At 39.7% G+C, this 22,873-nt stretch overlaps 1 long non-coding RNA gene across 2 annotated transcripts in view; it reads right to left on the minus strand.

The window, feature by feature from the left end:
* LOC122208465 overlaps positions 1 to 22,592 on the minus strand; it is a 58,950-nt gene extending 36,358 nt beyond the window's left edge. Inside the window, exons 1-3 of one of the 2 annotated variants that reach the window (XR_006197239.1) lie at positions 22,466 to 22,592; positions 21,766 to 21,941; positions 19,552 to 19,633 (exon numbers count right to left, since the gene is read on the minus strand). This is a non-coding gene — a long non-coding RNA (uncharacterized LOC122208465). Of the gene's footprint in view, positions 1 to 19,551; positions 19,634 to 21,765; positions 21,942 to 22,465 lie in introns of those variants that run through there. The other variant, XR_006197240.1, reaches the window with a different exon arrangement.
* Positions 22,593 to 22,873: the final 281 nt, after the last annotated feature.

Here is a 22,873-nt window from a genome sequence, read left to right on the forward strand (position 1 = left end):
CTCTTAAAGGATAAATACTTTCTAGACCAGCTGGATTTCAGTATAGGGAAAATAATTTCAAGTATATCCATGTTTTTAAATTCCTTGTCAAGTATTACTCTATTTTGTGCTCTAGTAATACTGGAATAGTTTATTTATTCATGCTACATTCCACATTCACCACATGGGGCATGTAAATTTTTAATTCCTGGATCATACCACCTTCTGGTGTCTTAATTTGGGCTCCCTAGGCTCAGACCCTGACACGGGGATTTGAATGAAAGGAGTTGACTTGGGAAGTGCAGAGGGCACAGGAAGGTGATGGTGACAAAGCACAGGGAAAATGAGACAGTGGATGGTGATACAGTGAAGGGAAGGCAGCCAACCCAAGGTACCCATCACGCTGGCCGGCTGCAGTTCCCATTACCATCTGTACCGGCCAGCCTCGTCTTCCTCACTGGTAACCAAATTCATACCTTGTAGGATTGTTTTAAAGAAGAAAGGATGCAAAGCCAATTACTAGGGACCTGGTGCACAAGGACGGTCTATTATAATGAGAGAATAAATGATATTTTCATGGATCTTCTGGAGATAGATAGGCATTGGCTTGAAGGCAAAATTATTGTGTCATATCAGGGAAATGGAAAGAAAATTCATGTTTTATATCTTTTCCCTGAATCTGTAGCCCAAAGATCTGAGGATCTTCAATTACTAATTGCTTTCATTTGAACACATTAAACATTTTACTGGAGCTGTTTGAGATTTTACAACTCTTTCTCATCTCACGTTGAGAGTGAAAAGGCGTGCTTTCAGAGATGAATTGAGTCTCCCTAAGCATGAATGAGAGGAATGGAAGAGGTTCCCTTCTGGCATCATTTCAGAGATTAGTAATTTTTGAAACCCTGATGATGGAGGAAGTGCATGCAAAGCCTTTTCTTTCCCTTTTGTCCAGTCTAAATGCAAATTTGAACTTTCATGGCAGTTTGTGTGCATGTTAATGCCCATGCTCTGTCACCCTGGAGAGTGCTTTAGAATTCCTAAATTTGGTTGGGTGGGTAACTTAAGGAAGGGGTCATTGCATGACGTAGGCCCCATTTCAGACGTACAGTGCACGGAAGTGGCCATCCACGGACAGAGCTTCATTGTATCCCAGGGATGGCGACCTGGCTGAGGGCAGGGGAAAGGAGTGTCAAAGGCTAGCAGCTGGTCAAAAGTAGCCTCCAGCATGTCTCCCTCAAGATGGGAAAATGTAGGGAAAGAAAAAAGGGTAAGAGTACACCATGGCCTAATTAGCATTTGCTTCTTGTAGTCCTGGAAATGTCAGTCACCAGTTGGTAGCAAAATAAAGATGTAATGTTAGTGATAATGAATTAAATTGTGGCCATTTGCATTGGAATGCCATGATAATGATCTGAAATTACCATTGTATATATTCCCCTTGACAGTTCAAAATTGGACTCCAAGCTAATAGTATTTCGGATGAACTTTAAACCAATGAAATTGCTTTGAGTACACTCCTTTTGGCAAGCCATGTGGGTTTGAGAAAGTTAATTTACCTCTGTTTTGTTCAAGCTGTTTGGTAATTGATGAACATACCATAAAAGTTTTAATGAAGAACCACAGGGACCACTTAACTTATTTACTAGGTAAAAGTGAAATGTACTTGATTGCCCTCCCTAATCTGCCTCTCCAAATGGAGCCAACCCAGAATAAATACTGTCTTTTGTACGTGTGTGCCATCTTTGCTGCACAAAATATCGCAGGCAAATATTTTCAGAAAGTCTGAATGGAGGAGTTGCATTTTCTCCCATTAGCTTCGATTTATAGTTCTGCTGCAAGCGTTAGACATTGCTTAGGGAGGACTTATGTCTGTGTGCATGAGGACTGGAGGCTGTGTTGCAGTGGGGTTTTGTAGCAACCCACAGAATCAGCACACATCTTCCCAGCATCTGTTGTGTGAATAACTCTCCGGCAACACGCCATTATTGTGAAGCCGTTAAAATAAGAGCCAAGCTTTCTTTTTCTTTCTTTTTCTTCTTTTTTTTTTTTCCTGGCCTCCCGGAGTCTAATTACACTCTAGCATCCTTTCATAAGTAGAATCTTATTATAAGATAAGTGCCCACGTGTATCTTAGTTTCCCATTAAATCCTGTTCCTCATGCCTTTGCAGAGTGTTTCTCACAGCACAGCCACAGGTGAACAAAGAAGGTTGCACCGAACTAGCGACAGAGTCCAAATATGTGTTCTGCCCCATTCATGCTGCTTTGCCAGATGCTGGTAAGATTTCTAGCCTTATCACTTAACTGGCCAGGCCTTTTGGGGAGCTTTAATTCAGATCCTTCTGCCTCAGTTTCCTCATCTGGAATTATGAACTGATGATAGTGAAAGTCTGAGGAACTCCCATAAAACACATGATGTGGTGCCTAGAGCAGAGGCTCTCTCCTGGAAGGCCTCGTTCATCATGGACTCTGGACCCCACTCCCAGAGATGCTGATCCAGTAGGTCTGGGTGGGGTCGAGAATTTGCATTTCTAATAAGATCTCAGGTGATACTAGTCCAAGGGACCATACTTTGACAATCACTAGTCTAGAAGATAAAAGATACCTGAGAATTTTGATTTTCTTCTTCCATGGCTGGAATAAGTTGCTACATCAGTATAAGCCCCTAAAAGGCCCTAATGATGTTTTATTCCCCCATAATATCTACCCACCTGGAAACTAACATAATCAGTATTGAGGAGTGAATTAAATGGAGCTTCTGGAAGCTCTAGAAACAACATAAAAAACACTGTTGTCTACTTGGTCAGTGAACAGAAACCAAAGCCAGACTGCTTATGATATGACCCCAGCTCTGCCTCTTATTGTTATATGTCCTTGGGCAAGTTTTAAACTCCTCAACCTCTGTTTTCTCATTTATGAAATGGGTATAGTAATATGTATGTATATGTGTATGTATAATACATACATATTGTGTTTATACTATTTATGTTTCTCAGTCCTACAAAGTGCTTGTGTGATACCAGGCACAGAAAGCTTCCAAGTATTTCCAGCTGTCATCATTAGCAGTATTTGCTTCTCTCCTCTTCTATGCCTTCTCTCCCATTGTCAGAGAGAAATCAGATCCTCACCATGGTCCTGTTTCCAAACACTGTCTTGTCACATTGGAGGAATTACTGTGTTTTGATATTTGCCTCAAAACATAACTATCCCTGTGAATGTTGAGGCATTACACTAATTTGCATTAAGAAATAGTTACACCGGATAACCTAGCCCCATAACATATGGAAGCAGATGTCCTGAAGAAATAGGTTTTATGGATGTAACTGGATGTACCAAGTCAAAAGAAGTTTTGAGTTTCCAGTGGGGACTCACGTGGTGGGTAGTGGTAAACAATGTAAATAATGGAGACTGACGCGGAGGTATGGAAAAGGACCTGGAACATCAGCACTTCTCCCTCTCCACTGCTGTAGCTTGGCCTGACTTGATTCACAGGTGGAGAGGGTTCTGAAGTCAAGACACGCCTGCAGTGGGGTGGGATAGAGCTCTTCCCAACTTCGGGAAAAAATGACCATGTGGAGAAATTGCTATTATGAAAGTAATGTGAGTTGAAGAAAATAAAGAATAGGTATGAGAAGGCAGTGAAAACCACCCTTATTTTTATCTTCCATAGATAACCACATTTGTGGTTATGCCTCCCCATTTTTTCTATGTAGATACATAAACACACACATGAATTTATTATTTTATCATGCTGCTTTTAATGTGCTCTTTCTTTATCAATAATACATCAGGGACAGCCTTGTATATTAAAAAATAACCTACAACATTATTTTAGTGTCTGCATAGAATTCATTGTATACATATAATTGATTTATCAATTCCACAAACTACATACAGTGTGCTCAATACCTTGCATGTATATTTGTAACTTTTTCATAAATTCTTTATGGTAACTTATGAATATTTGTAATATTTTTGCCGGCTACTGATCATTCATTCATTTATTCATTAATTATGAATGAGTTCCTGATATGTACCAGGCCTTTGACTACAGCAATGAATAAGAGGAGACTAAAATGATGCAAGGAAGTGAAAAGGCCAATGTATTCTCACTTATTAGGGGTGCAGTATGTATTTCACTCTTGAACAGGAAAATTATTTTGTCCAGATCTGCTGTCACCTTGGCCTATAAGGAAACCCACGAAACTTTTTTTAAATGTTTGTTTATTTTTGAGAGACAGAGCGTGAGTTAGGGAAGGGCAGAGAGAGGGGGAGACACAGAGTCTGAAGCAGGCTCCAGGCTCTGAGCTGTCAGCACAGAGCCTGACGCAGGGCTCAAACCCATGAACTGTGAGATCATGACCTGAGCCAAAGTCAGAGGCCCAACCAACTGAGCCACCCAGGCACTGCCTGGGGAAACTTTTCAAAACTACTAATGACTGGCCTCCTCTGTAGCAATTCCATAGTCTGTGCTTGTTCTCAGCAGCAAGTAGCTTGAAAAAATTCCCAACTGATTGTAGTGAGCAGCGAGGTTTGAAAACTGCTGAAGAGATGGGCAAATTGGGTGAAGGGGAAAGGCAGATGCAGGCTTCCAGTTATGGAATGAGTAAGTCACCAGAATAAAAGGCATAGAGGAAGGGATACAGTCAATGATACTGTAATAGCGATGTAACGGGATAGATGGTCAGCTATACTTGCGGTGAGTCCAGTACAATGTATACATTTCTCAAATCGCTAACTTGTACACCTGAAACTAATGTAACATTGTATATTAACTGTACTAACAAAACAAAACAAAACAAAAAGTCAAAAAAAACCCACAAAACCTGGTGAGGACACTTACCTTCTCTTATCTGCTAGTTTAACAAGGCCCTTTCCTCAGACTCTCTCAACTAAGCTTCAATCTGTCTTTGTGTCCAAGCCTCTACCCACCTGGGGAATATGAGGAATATGTTGTAACTCTGGCGGGAGAATAAATAGCCTTATTCTGATGTTTCGCCAAGTTAGGGAGGGTCTCTTTTATATTTGGGCCCAAACTGAAGATCATCAGTGTTTTCTTTCCTGCTGAAACCTTTGAGGTGTGTGGGTGTGACCTTTCTCTAGTTTCTGGCTGTGATTAAACACACACACACATACACACACACACACACACACACACGCCCTGGACTCTATGTAGTTAAGTTGTTATCAGTCTGTCACTGGGAGACTGAATGTTTTGTGCTCAGGTGGCCATATAATCCTGAGGGATTGAGAGTCTTTTGTTTTGTTTTGTTTTACACTGTGGCTTAACTACTTGCTTTATTAAAACAAAAATATGCTTCAAAAATACATTGTGGAAGAGCATATTGCTTAGATGGGCAAGAGGATTTCTATGACTCCCAATAGCAATGAACCACTCAAACCCCCCACTCGTGTTCTTCTGTGACCAGGCAGAGGACCCTCTCCGTGCCATCGGCTGCCATGTACTCAGAATCCCTGAGGTGTGGATCAACCTAGTAATTCAATTTGTTTTGCCTGGATGGAGGCATTAGGTTTTGAAAAATAGTAAAATGTGCATGTCTGGAGCAATGATTGAGAAAACGATGAATTTCCTTGTTACTGTCTATTAAGCCTCACAAGAAGCTTCTGAAAAGGGTTCTGGCTAAAGGGGGTTTGCCTGAGTTACTCCATTATAAACACATGAGCTAGACATGAAAGACGTGGAGGAACCTTAATTGCATAATACTAAGTGAAAGCAGCCATTCTGAAAAGGCTACATAGCATATGATCCTAATTATAGGACATTCTGGAAAAGGTAAAACTATAGGGATGATAAAAAGATCTGTGGTTGCTGGGGGTGGGGTGGGGGGGGGGGCGGAGGGCATGGGAGAGTTGAACAAGCAGAGCACAGATGATTTTAAGGGCGATGGAAATACTCTGTATGACACTATAACACATACCAATGTACATTTGTCCAGAGCCATGTGTACAACACCAAGAGTGAACCTTAAAGTAAACTATGTGCTTTGTGGGATTATGATGTATCAGTGTGGGTTCATCCTAGGTAACAAATATGTCAATCTAGTGAGTGACATAGATAATGGGGGAGGCTGTGCATGCATATAGGTAAGAATTATATGGGAAATATCTGTACTTGCCTCTCAATTTCATTGTTAACCTAAAACTGCTCTCCGAAAGGTCTTTACAAAATAAAAAGGTAATAATAAAATAGAAGGAAGTGGCAATTCTGACCATCAGAGTAATAAGGCAGCTCATCTAGGGATGTGAGAGAGGAACTAGGTAGGAGGTAGCATTCTCGTAGAGAGACAAGCATAATTTGTTGTTGGGTTTCCTTACTCTCCAGAACATACCTAGAATCTCCTTCAGTGATTCATTGCTTCTTGATATTTTCCCCTCTGCCCCACTCTCTAAGCCTCCATTTACTCACACCGGGTAAAATGCGCTTATCCTAGAATTCAGAGCTCTGTACTTGCTCTGAAATCACTCCTTGCTTCTGGTTGCCTATATTTGCCTTCAAATAATGACCTCTACTAAGTATATTGTTTGGGAAATAGCACAAGAGTGAGCCTGATGTACTGCATAAAGGTCAGTAAGCTGAGATGGGATGACTTATTCTGCCACCATATCACTTACACAGAGTCTGAAACAGAATGTGCTGATATTACCCTATACCTCCTACATGGTCTCCAGATTATTCTGTTGCAAGAGGAAGAGGGACGGGATGCACAAGTGCAGAGCCTAAGATTAAAGATGATCACCTGAGGTAGAAAGCTGGTTGTTAGCTGATTTCAGGGTTGTAGATGAGGGAGAACCCCAGCAATGCTCTGAGCTCCAGAGGAAACTCCTTACGTTCAATGAGGGGGAAAGGATGGGTAGGATTGTGGATGAAAGTGGTTGTGTCTTTGAATTTGATACTGACTCTGCGCTTTGGTGGTGTGAAGAAACACCAACAGTACTGAAAATTTTAGAAAATATATGACTGTACATTTTTATTCTTCAGCAAATATTGAGAACATGAAAAGGGGAAGCAAGTGGACTGATTTGGAGAATAGCCTCCTCAGGGAGAGTCGAGCTTGTGGTTGTAGGTGTGCACAATAGATCCTATAAAACAAAAAAAAAATTGCACCAGAACCTTGTTAAAAATGGCAAGGAAGACTTTATTCAAGACTATGGCAATAGCAGAGAGAGACTGAGCTCATCTTTGCTGGAACAAAAGGCAAGTGGGTTTTTAAAAGCTGGGGTGAGTTAGCAGGAAGGTCCTTGAGGACAATGGATGGTGAATGTGATTAAGCCATCTGTGTTTGCTGATTGTCCCTTTTTGAATTTAGGCTCCTGTCCTTTTACAGAGACTGGGGGACAGGGTCCCCATGTTTCTTGATGATTACATTTCAAAGGGATGGCTCCCATGTCCTTGAGGAAGACATTTTTTTTAAACTAATTAATTATTTATTTATTTTTGAGAGACAGAGAGAGACAAAGCACACGTGGGGGAGGGGCAGAGAGAGAAGGAGATCCAGAAAACGAAGCGGACTCCAGGCTCTGAGCTGTCAGCACAGAGCCTGACGCGGGGCTTGAACTCACAAACCCCGAGATCATGACCTGAGCTGAAATCAGACACTTAACCGTCTGAGCCACCCAGGAGCCCCATAGAAAAACATTCTTAAGTTGTTAAACTGGCAAGAGGCTGGGAGAAGACTTACACCTCAAAGGGATGGAGAAAGAATTTATAATGGCAGGTTTTCTCAAGTAAATGCTCTAAGAAAAGGGAAGTCATGGATGTATAGTCAGGAAGAGGAAGAAACTTGTCTAAAATTTAGTCAGGCTGAGGGGAAGGAACATTAAGGCCTTCTTGGTCAATACTCCAGAAGAAAGCATAATTCCTTTTCCTTCTCTTCTCATGGAGTCTATTGTGTATAAAAAACAAATAGTTTAAGGCTCCTCTACCCTGTTACCTGATTTTCGCAGTTCACTTATTGGTAGTATAAATTTGACTTGTTATTTGATTTACCTCAACCTTGATCTTTTATCTGTACAATGGAGATCATAAAGTAAAATCTACCTCATAGAGTTATTGTAGTACAGGTATGCAAGAGGGAGGGAAAAATAACTTAAACATCTAACACTGGGAAATAAAAGAAACTGCAACATTCATGGGATGGAAGACCACAGAGAAACAAAAATCAGTGTGTTAATTTGTCATGTATTCACCATATTGCACCTATAATACAAAAATATTCAGTAAAAATTTAAGATCTAGGTCCACAGTATGATTCTATTAATGAAAAAGTAACCTATTTCACAATATTTTCTATTGGTTATGGGTACATACGTATTACCAGAAGTATATGAACCTGGATGGAAAGGATCACAACATCTTCCTAAGGATCTTGCCTGGGAGAAAAGTTGGTGGATGCATCTGGGCAGAGACTAAGAGTTCCTACCTTGCCTATAACATTTGATTTCTTACAAAAAGGTTCTTATCAAATATGACAAAATGCTAACGTTGCATTTTTAGGAAGTATATGTGTCATTTTCTCATTCTCTTTGGAATTTAAATACTTGTGAATCACAAAATGAAAAATGAGAGGGAGGGAGAGGGAAGGAAGGAGAGAGAGAGAGAGAGAGAGAGTGCGAGCATCCACAAGGGGCAGCACATGCTAGCACAGGAGCTTGAGTGAGATACCGCCTGCTTCTCTCTCGTGTGTCTCTCTTAGAGAGAAGTGAGGGGGAGAGAATTTGAAAGCAGATTGAACAGACAGCCCGACACCACATTGTGCCTGAAGCACCCAGTGTATACAGAGGCATTCAAATAGGCTGCTGGTGAGGCACTGATTGTTTTGGCTGCTTCTGCTCTCATGTGATTGAAGCAGCAAAGGTTTTAAGACTTCAAACCTCAGCTCTGATCTGAAAATGAAGTTAGGTGTTTGAGAAACAGCTGCTAGAAACAGCTCGGCTCCCTCTGGAGCTTCTGGTCGGCTTCAAAGCAGCTGCCGGAAGGGAGGGAGGCAAGCAAACTGTCTTGGGCATGTGTGTGTGTTAATAAAAACAAAATGGCTCTCCCTAAATAAAACATGGCTAGTTTCCCTAGGATGAAGAATTCAATTCTAATTCCACATTTCTGTGTCTTTTGAGGTTTTGAGCAAAGAACTTAGAGCATCATCTTTCCTTACCCTTGGGGCCTTTAGATTCAGACAGTGCAAAATGACTCCTATCCTACTCCCAGCTCAGACTTTCCAATCTGTTGGGATTGGAGCAAAGTAGTTAACCTCTCTGAGCCTCAGTTTCCCCCTCTATCAGTTAGCTTAGACCCTTGTTGTGATAACGTATTTAAAGAACTTGGGGGCATCTGGGTGGCTCAGTTGGTTAAGCGGCTGACTTGGGCTCAGGTCATGATCTCACGGTTCATGGGTTCAAGTCCTGTGTTGGGCTCTGTGCTGACCTCTTAGAGCCTGGAGCCTGCTTGGGATTCTGTGTATCTCTCTCTTTATCTCTCTCTCTCTCTATCTCTCTGCCTCTCCCCCACTCATACTCTGTGTCTCTCTCTCAAAAATAAACCTTAAAAAAATTAAAAAAAAAACTTGAAAATGGTAAAACTCAATTATCAGTGAATATCTTCTAACCTCATTCATGTATACATTCATTCTATTGTACTGTTGTTTTTTTGTTTTTTTTTTTTTGAGGAAAATCCAGGATTCACTCAAGATTACTTTATTGCCAGGCTGGAAGCTCATCCTAATTTGCTTAGAACTTTTCTGGTTTTAGAACTGAGAATTCTATGTCCTAGGAAAACCCTCAGCTCTGTACAAACCAGGATGGTTGGTTACCCCATGGTGTATTCTCCATATGACAAACAAGAGTTCTATGTCCTCAGGCAGTTTATAATCTAAGATGAAGTCTTAATCTCCTTATCATCCTTGATCTATAAATTGTAATTATTTATTTTATTAGTTATTACTCTACAAACTCCGATACTAGACTATAAATTCATATAAAGCAGGGAATATATTATTTTTTCCTTATATCCATTACCAATCTCTTATATTTTCTAGGAATGTGATTAGGAATTCAATAAATATGTACCATACACATGAATTAATACATAAGATCAATGGATTCTTTCATTCCCAGTTGTTATGGTCTTAATCAAACAGTGGGTTATTTTAGTGTTTAAATTTCTATGTAAATTACACACACACACACACACACACGCATACACACACAGACACATACACACACATATATTTTGACATTGACTATCACAATCACTGGTGCCTAAACTTTAGAATGTTTAGAAATCACTTGGAGATATTGTTAAAATACAAATTTTGAGGGCTTGCACCTGAGATTCTGATATAGTAACTAAGGGATAGGGCCTAAGAATCTGCAAACACATTAAGTGATTCTCATGTCTTAGTAGCATTGGGAAAAACACACATCTATCCTTTTGCCTTGTGAATAGGGTGTTTTGTGGTTTGCTCGCGGCGGTTCTGGTTACAGCTGTTGATTCAGAGAAATTATCAATAGCGCCTCCTTTTACCTTCAAGATACCCTATCCGATGGATACACATATAGTCACCTCCCTTAGGAGTCTACGGATTGCACTACTTACCACGGGGAGTATTTTTGTTAGCTACCTTTCTAGGGATTTTTTTTTCTTTCATAATTTACAACCTTCCTTATTCAACCATCTAGTAAAGTAAGCTTTCTTTCTCACTTTTGAAAATCACGCATCATCTCAAAACTTAAAAGCCCAAGAGAATGTTTTAACTTATGTTCCATTCTCAGTGGAATAGGAAAACCAGCTCACTTCTGTTCTCTCAATACAATGCTTAGATTTCCATAATGGAGATATTCTAGCCTGGAGCTTTAGCAGAAATGTGATTATTATGAAAAATCTTCTTACCCTCCTGGATGGGAATATCTTTCTTGTGCAAATAAGCCCAGGAGGCCAATCCAGATGCCCTGGTGGATAATTTTCTTCAAAGACTAGAATTTTCTTCAAAAACTAGAAGCACCATACTCAGTGTTTACCTGAGTATACTCACAACTTTAACCAAATTTTCTAAATTTATCAAGTTACCTTCTTTTTAAAGATGACTTAGTGGAAAAATAAGAAAGAAAGGAAAAATAAAACAAAAGGATGAGTTAGGGAAATCTTTTAGCCAGGAGGTTTATACTTAGAAAATAGTTTTTTTGTTAATATAATTTATTGTCAACTTAGCCAACATACAGCATGTACAGTGTGCTCTTGGCTTTGGGAGTAGATTCCCCAGATTCATCACTTACATACAACACCCAGTGCTCATCCCAACAAGTGTCCTCCTCAGTGCCCATCACCCATTTTCCCCTCTCCCTTGCCCTTGCCCTCATCAACTCTGTTCATTCTCTGTATTTAAGAGTCTCTTATGGCTTGCCTCCCTCTCTGTTTGAAACTATTTTTCCCCCTTCCTTTCGTCTATGGCCTTCTATTAGTTTCTCAAGTTCCACGTATGAGTGAAGTCATATGATATTTGTCTTTCTCTGATTGACTTATTTCACTTAGCATAATACCCTCCACTTCCATGTACATTGTTGCAAATGGAAAGATTTTCATTCTTTCTCATTGCCAAGTAGTATCCCAGTGTATATATAAACCACATCTTCTTTACCCATTCATCAGCTGATGGACATTTGGGCTCTTTCCATAATTTGGCTATTGTTTAAAGCACTGCTGTAAACATTAGGGTACATGTGCCCCTGTGAATCAGCACTCCTGTATCCTTTGGATAAATTACTAGTAGTGCTGTTGTTGGGTCATAGGGTAATTCTGTTTTTAATTTTTTGAGGAACCCCAGACTGTTTTCCGGAGTGGCTGTACCAGTTTGCATTCCCACCAACAGTGCAAAAGGGTTCCCACTTCTCCATATCCTTGCTAACATCTGTTGTTTCCTGAGTTGTTAATTTTAGCTACTCTGACTGCTGTGAGGTGGTATCTCATTGTGGTTTTGATTTCTATTTCCCTGATGATGAGTAATGTTGAACATCTTTTCATGTGTCTGTTGGCCATCTGAATGTCTTCTTTGGAAAAGTGTCTATTCATGTTTTCTGCCCATTTCTTCACTGGATTATTTGTTTTTTTGAATGTTGAGTTTGGTAAATTCCTTATAGATTTTGGATACTAATCCTTTATATGATATGTCATTTGCAAATACCTTTTCCCATTCCATTGGTTGCCTTTTAGTTTTGTTGATTGTTGTTTCCTTTGCAATGCAGAAACTTCTTATCTTGACGAGGTCCCAATAGTTCATTTTTGCTTTTATTTCCCTTGCCTCCGGAGATGTGTTGAGTAAGAAGTTGTTGCAGCTGAGGTCAAAGACGTTGTTGCCTGTGTTCTACTCTAGGGTTTTGATGGTTTCCTGTGTCACATTTAGGTCTTTCATCCATTTTGAGTTTATTTTTGTGTATGGTATAAAAAAGTGGTCCAGTTTCATTCTTCTGCATGTTGCTGTCCAGTTCTCCTAGCACCATTTACTAAAGAGACTGTCTTTTTTCCACTGGATACTCTTCCCTGCTTTGTTGAAGATTAGTTGGCCATACATTTATGGGTGTAATTCTGGGTTCTCTATTCTATTCCATTGGTCTATGTGTCTGTTTTTGTGCCAATACCATACTGTCTTGATATTTACAGCTTTGTAATAGAGACTAAAGTCTGGGATTGTGATGTTCCCACTTTGGTTTTCTTCTTCTACATTTCTTTGGCTATTTGGGGTCTTTTGTGGTTCCATACAAATTGTAGGATTGCTTGTTCTAGCTCTGAGAAGAATGCCAGTGTAATTAAAAAAATTTTTTTTAATGTTTATTTATTTTTGAGAGAGAGCACACAATAGACTGCAAGCAGGAAAGAGGCAGAGAAAGAGGGAGACACAGAATCTGAAGCAGGTTCCAGGCTCTGAGCTGTCAGCATGGAGTCCTATATGGGGCTTGAACTCATGAACCATGAGATCATGATCTGAGCTGAAGTTGGACAGCCACCCAGGCACCCCTAGAAGAATGCCAGTGTAATTTTGATTGGGATTGCATTGAATGTGTAGATTGCTTTGGGTAGTATCAACATTTTAACAATATTTGTTCTTTCAATCCATGAACATGGAATGTTTTTACATTTGTTTGTGTCTTCTTCAATTTCTTTCATAAGTTTTCTATAGTTTTCAGCACACAGATCTTTTACATCTTTGGTTAGGTTTATTCCTACATATTTTACAGTTCTTGGTGCAATTGTAAATGGGATCAATTTCTTGATTTCTCTTTCTTGCTTCATTATTGGTATATAGGAATGCAACTGATTTCTTTACATTGATTTTGTATCCTGCAACTTTGCTGAATTCATATATCAGTTTAGTAGCTTTTTAGGAGGGTCTTTCGGGTTTTCCATGTAGATATCATGTCATCGGTGAAAAGTGAAAGTTTGACTTCTTCTTTGTCAATTGGGATGCCTTTATTTCATCTTTTTTTGTCTGATTGCTGAGGCTAGGACTTCCAACACTATGTTAAACAACAGTGGGAAGAGTGGACATCCCTGTTGTGTTCCTGATCTCAGGGAGAAAGCTCTCAGTTTTTCCCCATTGAGGATGATATTAGCTGTGGGCTTTTCATTTTGGCTTTTATGATATTAAGGTATGTTCCTTCTATCCCAACTTTCTTGAGGGCTTTTGTTAAGAAAGGATGCTGTATTTTTTCAATGCTTTTTCTCCATCTATTGACAGGTTCATATGGTTCTTATCCTTTCTTCTATTAATGTGATGTATCACATTGATTGATTTGCAAATATTGAACCAGCCCTGCAGTCCAGGAATGAATCCCTCTTGATCATGGTGAATAATTAATTTAATATACTGTTGAATTTGATTTGCTAGTATATTGTTGAGAATTTTTGCATCCATGTTCATCAGGGATATTGGCCTGTAATTCTCCTTTTTAGTGGGGTCTCTGTCTGGTTTGGGAGTTAAGGAAATGCTGGCTTCATAGAATGAAGCTTTTCTTACATTTCTATTTTTTGGAACAGCTTGAGAAGGATAGGTATTAACTCTACTTAAATGTCTTGTAGAATTTCCCTGGGAAGCCATCTGACCCAGGACTCTTATTTGTTGGGAGATTTTTGATAACAGATTCCATTTCTTCACTGGTTATGGGTCTGTTAAAATTTTCTATTTCTTCCCATTTGAGTTTTGGTAATGTGTGGGTGTCTAGGAATTTGTCCATTTCTTCCAGGTTGTCCAGTTTGTTGGCATATGATTTTTCATAGTATTCTCTAATAATTGTTTGTATTTCTGTGGTGTTGGTTGTGATCTCTCCTCTTTCATTGGTGATTTTATCTATTTGGGTTCTCTTTCTTTTCTTTTTGAGAAGTCAACTGGGGGTTATCAATTTTGTTTACTTTTTCAAAAAACCAGCTCTTAGATTCATTGATCTGTTCTGTTTTTTAAATTCTAAATTTTATTTCTGCTCTAATCTTTATTATTTCTCTTTTTCTGCTGACTTTGGGGTTTCTTTGTTTTTCTTCTTCTAGCTCCTTTAGGTGTATGGTTAGGTTTTGTATTTGGGATTTTTCTTATTTCTTGAGATAGGCCTGGCTTGCAATGTATTTTCCTTTTAGGACTGCCTTTGCTGTATCCCAAAGGGTTTGGACTGTCATGTTTTTACTTTTGTTTGCTTCCATATATTTTTAAATTTCTTTTTTAATAGCCTGATTGACTCATTCATTCTTTAGTGGGGTATTCTTTAACCTCCATGCATTTGGAGGCTTTCCAAATTTTTTCTTGCAGTTGATTTCAAGTTTCATAGTGCCATGATCTGAAAATAAGCATGGTGTGATCTGGTTCTTTTATTTTTATTGAGGGCTATTTTGTGACCCAGTATATGATCTATCTCAGAACGTTCCATGTGCACTCAAGAAAAATGTGTATTCTGCTTTTGGGTGAAAAGTTCTAAATATATCTGTCAAGCATATCTGATCCAGTGTATCATTCAAGGTCATTGAGTTTTTATTGATTTTCTGCCTTGATGTTCTGTCTATTGTTGTAAGTAGAGTATTAAAGTCCCCTGCAATTACTGTATTCTTGTCAATAAATTGCTTATATTTGTGATTAATTGATTTATATTTTGGATGCTCTCAAATTGGGGGCATAAACATTTATAATTGTTAGCTTTTATGAATAGACCCCATAATTATGATATAATGCCCTTCATCTCTTGTTACAGCCTTTAGTTTAAAATCTAGTTTGTCTGATATAAATATGGCTACTCCAGCCTTCTTTTGACTTCCAGCAGTATGATAGATGGTTCTCCATCCCCTCACTTTTAATCTGAAGGTGTCCTCAGGTCTCAAATGAGTTTCTTATAGACAGCATGCAGATGGATCTTGTTTTTTTGTGTTTTTTGTGTTTTTTTATCCATTCTGATACACTATGTCTTTTGATTGGGGCATTTAGTCCATTTACTATTGGGGCAATAGTCCATTTTAGAGATATTATTGAATGATCTGGATTTAGTGTCATTGTGTTTTCTGTAGGTTTCATGCTTGTTGTAATGTCTCTGATCCTTTGTAGTCTTTGCAGCATTCCACCCACAGAGTCCCCCTTAGGATCTCTTGTAGGGCTGGTTTCGTGGTCATGAACTCCTTCAGTTTTTGTCTGGGTAAGGCTTAATCTCTCCTCTTTTGAATGACAGCCTTGCTGGATAAACAATTCTTGGTTGCATATTTTTCCTATTCATCACATTGAATATTTCCTGCCACTCCCTTCTGGACTGCCAAGGTTCAGTGGACAGGTCTGCTACTACCCTTATGTGTCTAGCCTTGTAAGTTAAGGCCCTTTGTCCCTAGCTGCTTTCAGAGTTCTCTGTTTATTTTTGTATTTTGCCAATTTCAATATGATATGCTATGGAGAAGACCTATTCTTGTTGAATATGAAGGGAGTTCTCTGTGCCTCCTGGATTTTGATGTCTGTTTCCTTCCCAGATTAGGGAAGTTCTCAGCTATAATTTGTTCAAGTAAACCTTCTGCCCTTTTCTCTCTCTCTTCTTCTTCTGGAACTCTTATGATACAGATATTATTACATTTCATTGAATTACTTAGTTCTCTAATTCTCCCCTTGTGGTTTAGTATTTTCTTATCTCTCCTTTTCTTGAATTCATCATTTTTCATAATTTTATCTTCTATTTCACTTATTCTCCACTCTGCCTCTTCCATCCTTGCTGTCACTGCATCTAGTTTATTTTGCACCTCATTAACAACATTTCTTAATTTGTCATGACTATTTCTTAGTTCCTTGATCTTTGCAGCAATAGAGCTCTGCTACTTCTATGCTTTTTTCAAGCCCAGCTATTAATCTTATGACTATAATTCTAAGTTCTTGATCAGATATGTTTATATCTGCTTTGAGCAGTTCTCTAGCTGTCATTTCTTCCTGGAATTTTTTTTGAGGAGAATTCTTCCATATCATCTTTTTGGCTAGTTTTCTGTCCCTTATGTGTTTTAATAGCTTGTTATGTGTCCTGCACCTGTGAGCACTACTATATTAAAAAGGGGTCATATGCTGTCCAGTGCATGGCCCTTCAGGAGGTATTTTTGGAATGTGTTGCATGCTCTCTGTTGTTGTGACTCTGCTTGCTTTATCTCCCTACTCATAGTGGTGGTTTGTGCCTTCCACCAGGTCTGCTTTGATTTGTTCATTGAAGTAAACCTGGAGAAAATTTTAAAAAGGGGTGGTGGTCGAAGAAGCCTTATCCTATATGAAGAGAGAAATCACAGGGGCAGGGAAAAAGAAAGGAAAAAAATTGACCAGGAAGAGAATCAGAGAAACTATCTGGCTTAATCTAGAGAGAGAGAGAGAGAGAGAGAGAGGGAGAGAGAGAGAGAGAGAGAGAGAGGAAAATAAAGAAGAAGGACATGCAGAAGAGGTGTAAAAGAATAGATTAAAAATGTCTTCTTAAAGAAGGCAACAACCAGAGTAACCAGACTAGAGAAGGGAGAAAATAAGAGGAAGAAAAGGAAGGAAAAAAAATACATATACATTTTATATATATAATATATATTATATATATTATATATACATAAATATATAATATATGTATTATATATACATAAATATCTATAATATATATATTATAGATAGATAGATAGATAAAATAAGAATTGATCAAGAATCAAACCAGAAAATGCAAAACTGCTGGACAAATATTTGATGGTGCCTTAGAACCTGTGCCTGCACTGATCTGAAGGAGGGGATGTCTGGTTCAGTCAGTGTCAGTCTTGCCGTGTTAGGTATGCAGTTCCCAGGCACAGAGGGGCATGGTTTGGTGTAAGTGGGTCCTGCCTCCACTGTGGGCCCTGCTCTTTGTTCCCTGAAGCCCTGCCTTGTTGGTGATGGGGAGAAAAATGGCAACATCCCAGTCTCTCCTCCCCCAACTGGGTGACCCAAACCTCTCTGTTCAGGCCGTCTTCACAGTAATGTGTGGGTGAGAGTGGGCTGGCCACTCCACTGTCCCCCGTACCTCCCAGTTACTTGGCTGGGATTCAAACCCCCATATCTTAAAGGATCCAGCTCTGTGTGCCCTGGGGTAGAACCACTCTGCCCCACCAACAAAAGACTTCTGGCTAGTGGGCATCTGCAGGATCTTTTGTCCTTGGAGTGGCTATATGCCTTCTTCCCACAGCACTCAAGGGAGGGGACTGCTCTCTCTGGACTGTGTCTCTGAACTCGCTGCTAATCCCAGGGCTGTTCCCCCTCCCCAACAGGCACAGGAACAGGGCAGCAGGCCCCAGTCTGGAGAAAGCTCTGCAACCCTGGAACGAGTTTGAATTTGGTCCTTTCTCTGTTTTTTCGTTTCCCTGGTCCATGGTTTTTATTTTGTCCAAATACCATCCCAAACTTCCACAGCCTCTCTTTCTCTTCCTTTTGTCTCTCCACAGAAGGGGATCCCTGCCCTCCATTCCTACACCACTTGTTTTATCTCTTCCAGTTCACAATCATGCACCTATGGCCTGCCAAGTTGTTCCCACAGGCCCCTGGACATGTTTCTGTCACTCTGTAGCCTGGATTCCTGGAATTCCAAGTCTTCTGGCCTCAATACTTCTGTATATGAACATGGGAACTTCAGGTCCCCCTACTTCTCTGCCATGTTGACTCACTCCTCTCTCTTTCTCTCTCTCTCTCTCTCTCTCTCTCTCTCTCTCTTTTGATTACTTAGCACAGGAAAAATGAATATCTTCGACAAGAGGTTGTTGAGATTAGATTACTGGTTGCAGCTGATGAGATGATTAAGACTAAGGATGTGGGATCATACTGCTTGGGTTTGAATTCCTGTTACACCATTTACTAGCTGTGTGATGTTGGGCAAATTTTATTAGTTCTCTTGACATTAATATCAGTAAATGAAGATGATGATGGTTTAATAGGGCATTATGTGCATTAAATATAATTAGCTGTGCCACAGAGCCTCTTGTTGCCTTTGCAAAATCTCCTTGGCATGTATTTGATTTCAGCCAAAGCTTTGATAGATGATTTGACTCACACTGCTCACATTCCACCTCAAGCCATTGCTTATCTCCCTATTTTTTTGCCCCAGGGCCTTCTCCTACCCTTGGTACCCCCCTTAGCTCACAGACAGGGGCAGCCCAGAAGTGCAGAAGAGGCAACCTTTAACCAATGGGATTTGGAATCCAGTGGATAAATGCCCCAGCTTCCTGTTTTTTAGAAGAAAAATTATGGAAGTCATTTTACATGCTTCTCAGAAGTCTTGAAAAGGTTAAGACCTCGAGGCCAAAATCAGTAACCTAGGTAAAAGATATATTAGCTTTTGTTCCTTTTCTATCTTCTTCGTTTCATCCCCTCATTCCTGTTTCCAAGGATCATCTCACTGCCCCCCACAACCTCTCCCACCTGCCTTAGTCTCAAACTCTAGGAAAATCAAACTCAGCTATATAAAGCCCTGAGCACAGATTTTGGCACATAATAAGCTCAATAATGTGCTCATAATAAGCCCTGTGAAAGTTAGCTACTGCTACCACTAGTAGTAGTAATAAAAATGATTTTTTTCTTTTGCACTGCAGGGTGAGCTGGAGATCTGTATCATGTAGAGCAAAGGAACCATTCTGATTCTTTTCTGAAATAGACTTGAGATAAAGTATATATTTTTTCATCCAAGGAGCTCATACACCTTCTATAGTCTTCATTTCACCAAGATAGATATCTATTGTTTTCTACTTTCTACCTCACAGAAATGTTCTAGGAATCATAAGTGAGTGCTTTTACTTAGTTCTTTCATCCCCCAGGCAAAGAAAAGGAAAGCACGCAAATACAGGGGAACAGTTTGTATTGAACACCTGTTAATCTTTTTTTATACTTCACTGCTGCTTTCATACTGTGGAAGAGATTTGTTGCATTACTGCCACTGGCAAATGTTATTATTTGTTGAGCATCCACTTGTCCTTGTGTTTAGAGATGTAGGCCATCATTGACTTTTGGTTTGCCTAATCATTTCGTAGTTTCTTGTGGGTTTTCTGAAGCTGAGGCCAACTTCTCAGCTCACCCTAAACATATAAATTTCATCCTCAGGGACAAGAGATTTCAAGAGGATTTTAGACGTGCTTCCTGACCACGTCTCCAGGTAAAGAAATTTCTGGAAATTCATGAGGTAAAAGAGGTGCATTTTTATTGTGGAAAGACTATTTTAACACCCTTTCCTCTTAAAATTTTCAATCTCCTAAACTTTTTCCTACCTAAAGATAAGTCCTGGTGAGTACTTGATAGGAGTAAAGACAGACCATCTCAAATTACTTCTCCAAAACATTTTATTTTATTTTATTTTATTTTATTTTATTTTATTTTATTTTAATTTTAATTTTATTTTTCAAAAACATTCCTTTTAAAAAATATTTTTTTTTCTTCAAAATAATGAGGAAAATGTGTCTGTCTCCTTTTTCAGCTTTTATGAATTAAAGGTGGTTTGGTGAATCCCAATTGGTCAAGACCACTCACACTAAGTTTGGTGTCTTTGTGGTATTTTAACACCTTATATTTATCCAATCTCAGTCAAATAAATTTCCACCATTGTCTTTCTTCCTGAACTGCAATCTCCTTGAATAAAAATCTTTTCTTAGTAACTAGTTCCTGAGGCCTAAAGAAGCTTCATGAATCTTTGACCTCATTTCCATATTATATTTACTTCAATCCCACAAATCCCGTTGTATAGCTTCTCATAGTGACAGAAGTGCAAGAATTAAATTGAAGATCTTATAATCTGGTTACTTATGCCTAGTGAAGGGATCATTTCATTTGGGGAAGACATATCTTCCATTTCATGTAAATGATGGAAATACTTATCATGAAAAGGAAAACTATTAAGATTATAATGAGCTAGTAATAGCTATTGTTAGTGTAATACTTTTAGCATCACAAATAATTTTAAAAATAATAATAGATAATATTTAGTAGCATCTCTGTTCTAGGCATAGTGCTAAGCACTTTGCATACATTCTTTTGTTTGTAATTCACAATGATTCTAATTCTATGAACTACCTACTATGTCAAGGTTAAATATTGACTTGCCAGAGTTAACATAGCCTGTAAAAGATGGATCTGGGATTCCAACCAAGGTTTGCCTGACACCACGATCTATATATTAACTATGACATAATCTATCTTACTTCCTATCCATTATCTCATTTCATTCTTACCACCCAGCAACTATTAATTTCACTCTTACAGGGTCAGGGGAACTGCGATGCAGGAAAGGGCCCCATACTGGAAGGGGCAGAATTAGTAGTTATTTTGCTTCATTTTTCTCTCCTGTTCCATTACCTCCCCACCCTCTTCAGGGTTTAAAACTTTGAGGTCTCATGTGCTACACATTTGAACTACACATGCTTTTTCTACCTAAATAAAATTCTGCTGGGGATTGTCTTAGAACAGGTTCCCTAGAAAGCAGAGCCTGGGGCACAGGCTATGTGCCAATATATTATTGGAGAGAACAATTTTCAGGAAGCAGAAGTGAAGTGTAAAGGAAATTAAGTGGGAAAGAAGGGAGGGCAAATACAGGGGGATCCATTGGCAAGCTGGTCACAGTTTATAATAGTGTGGCTGACTGCTGGGAGGCTCAGTTGGTTAAGCATCTGACTCTTAATTTTGGCTCCGGTCATGATCTCACAGTTGTGAGATCCAGCATCAGGCTCTGTGCTGTGCCTGCTTTGAGATTCTCTCGAGATCTCTCCCTTTCTGCCCCTCTCCCGCTCTCTCTCTTTCTCTCTCTCTCTGGCTCTCTCTGTCTCTCTCTCTCAGTAAGTAAATAAACATTAAAAGAAGTGTGACTGCTGGGGTGCCTGGGTGGCTCAGTTGGTTAAGCGGCCAACTTTAGCTCAGGTCATGATCTCATGCTTCGTGAGTTCAAGCCCTGCGTCAGGCTCTGTGCTGACAGCTTGGAGCCTGGAGCCTGCTTCGGATTCCGTTTCTCCCTCACTGTCTCTCCCCTACTCGTGCTCTCTCTTTCTCTCTCTCTCTCTCTCTCTCTCTCAAAAGTAAATAAACATTGAAAAAGAAAAAAAGTGTGACTGACTGCTCAGACTATGGTGTGTCTTCCAAATGTCTGTATGGATTTTTATTCTTTTTAAATAGTCACCTTGGGGAAAAGAAGGGAAAAGAATGTATCCATGGATTCTTAACTCCCCTTGTCCAAAGTTCTGACCATCATATGTCAGCTGCTCTATAGTTCTGGGTTATTCTTAGCCTGTCTCCAGTAGCCCTCCTGGGACCTACCAGGAGAGCAGAAACGCGAGACAATGAAATTATCCATGCAGCAAGCCAGAATATAGGAGGTCATCCGTGGGCAATCTCTGCCTGGTCACATGCAATTTAGAGGTCCATGGACTCCAAGGGGCAAGCCAGGGCACCTGCATAGGCACTGAGCTAGTCCTCATGAGCAACAGGGAAGCCTACAGGATGTATGTTAAAGATACATGAGGCATTGATGCTTACACAATACATTATCACAAGTCCAAAAAGCTCAGCAATGTATGACGGGAAAAGGTGCAAACACACTGAAGAAAATCAGGAATTGTAGAAAAACCGCCCCCACCCCCTGCCCCAACCATGTGATTTATTGTATATGCCTAAGAGTATGTTATACCTTTGCTGAATATCTAGAAAAAGAGGTTTGGGCTTATCCCTGAAAGCCCTGGCTGGGTTTGATCAAATAATTGCATGTGCACATTTAAAAATCAGGTTGTTCTGGGGGAATCTGAGTGACTTAGTTGGTTAAGTGTCCAACTCTTGATCTCAACTTAGGTCTTGATTTCAGGGGCATGAGCTCAAGTTCCATGCTGGGCTCTGCACTGGGCTCTGTGCTGAGCTCCAGACTGGGCATGTAAAAATCAGGTTGTTTTGAAATTTTAGCTGATAACAGTTCACTCTAAACAGATACTCAGCATTGTTGTCCTATTGTATTATCTCTACATACCTGTGTTCCCAGATGTCCAATGTGAGCTAGGCTTCTCTACCCCTAGTAGACCTCACTATATCTCACTGCACATGCCCATGAACTCACGAAGTAGTTCCTGCCAGAAGGCTGGTTGCTGAATTTAAGAGCCCTCCCTGCAAGAAAATTAAAACATCCCCCCAACAACCTATTAGAATTCGATTATTGCCAGGCAATTTTCCTAGAAGGTCATCAAGAGCATCAAGCAGAAAACCATGGCTGAGAGAATCTGGGGAGATGTTTAAACTTCTAGGTCTATAGCACAGGTTCCGTTCACCATTAGCCCAAGCTAGGAAATAGTTAAGCCTGAGTAAGGCTGGAGGGCCTGTGAATCACAAGGTGGGAGGGCTTCCTGACATTTATTTATGTGATGGTCTCAGGTACCTCATG

Source organism: Panthera leo, chromosome E2 (genome assembly GCF_018350215.1).
Source record: "Panthera leo isolate Ple1 chromosome E2, P.leo_Ple1_pat1.1, whole genome shotgun sequence".
Taxonomy (NCBI): Eukaryota; Metazoa; Chordata; class Mammalia; order Carnivora; family Felidae; genus Panthera; species Panthera leo.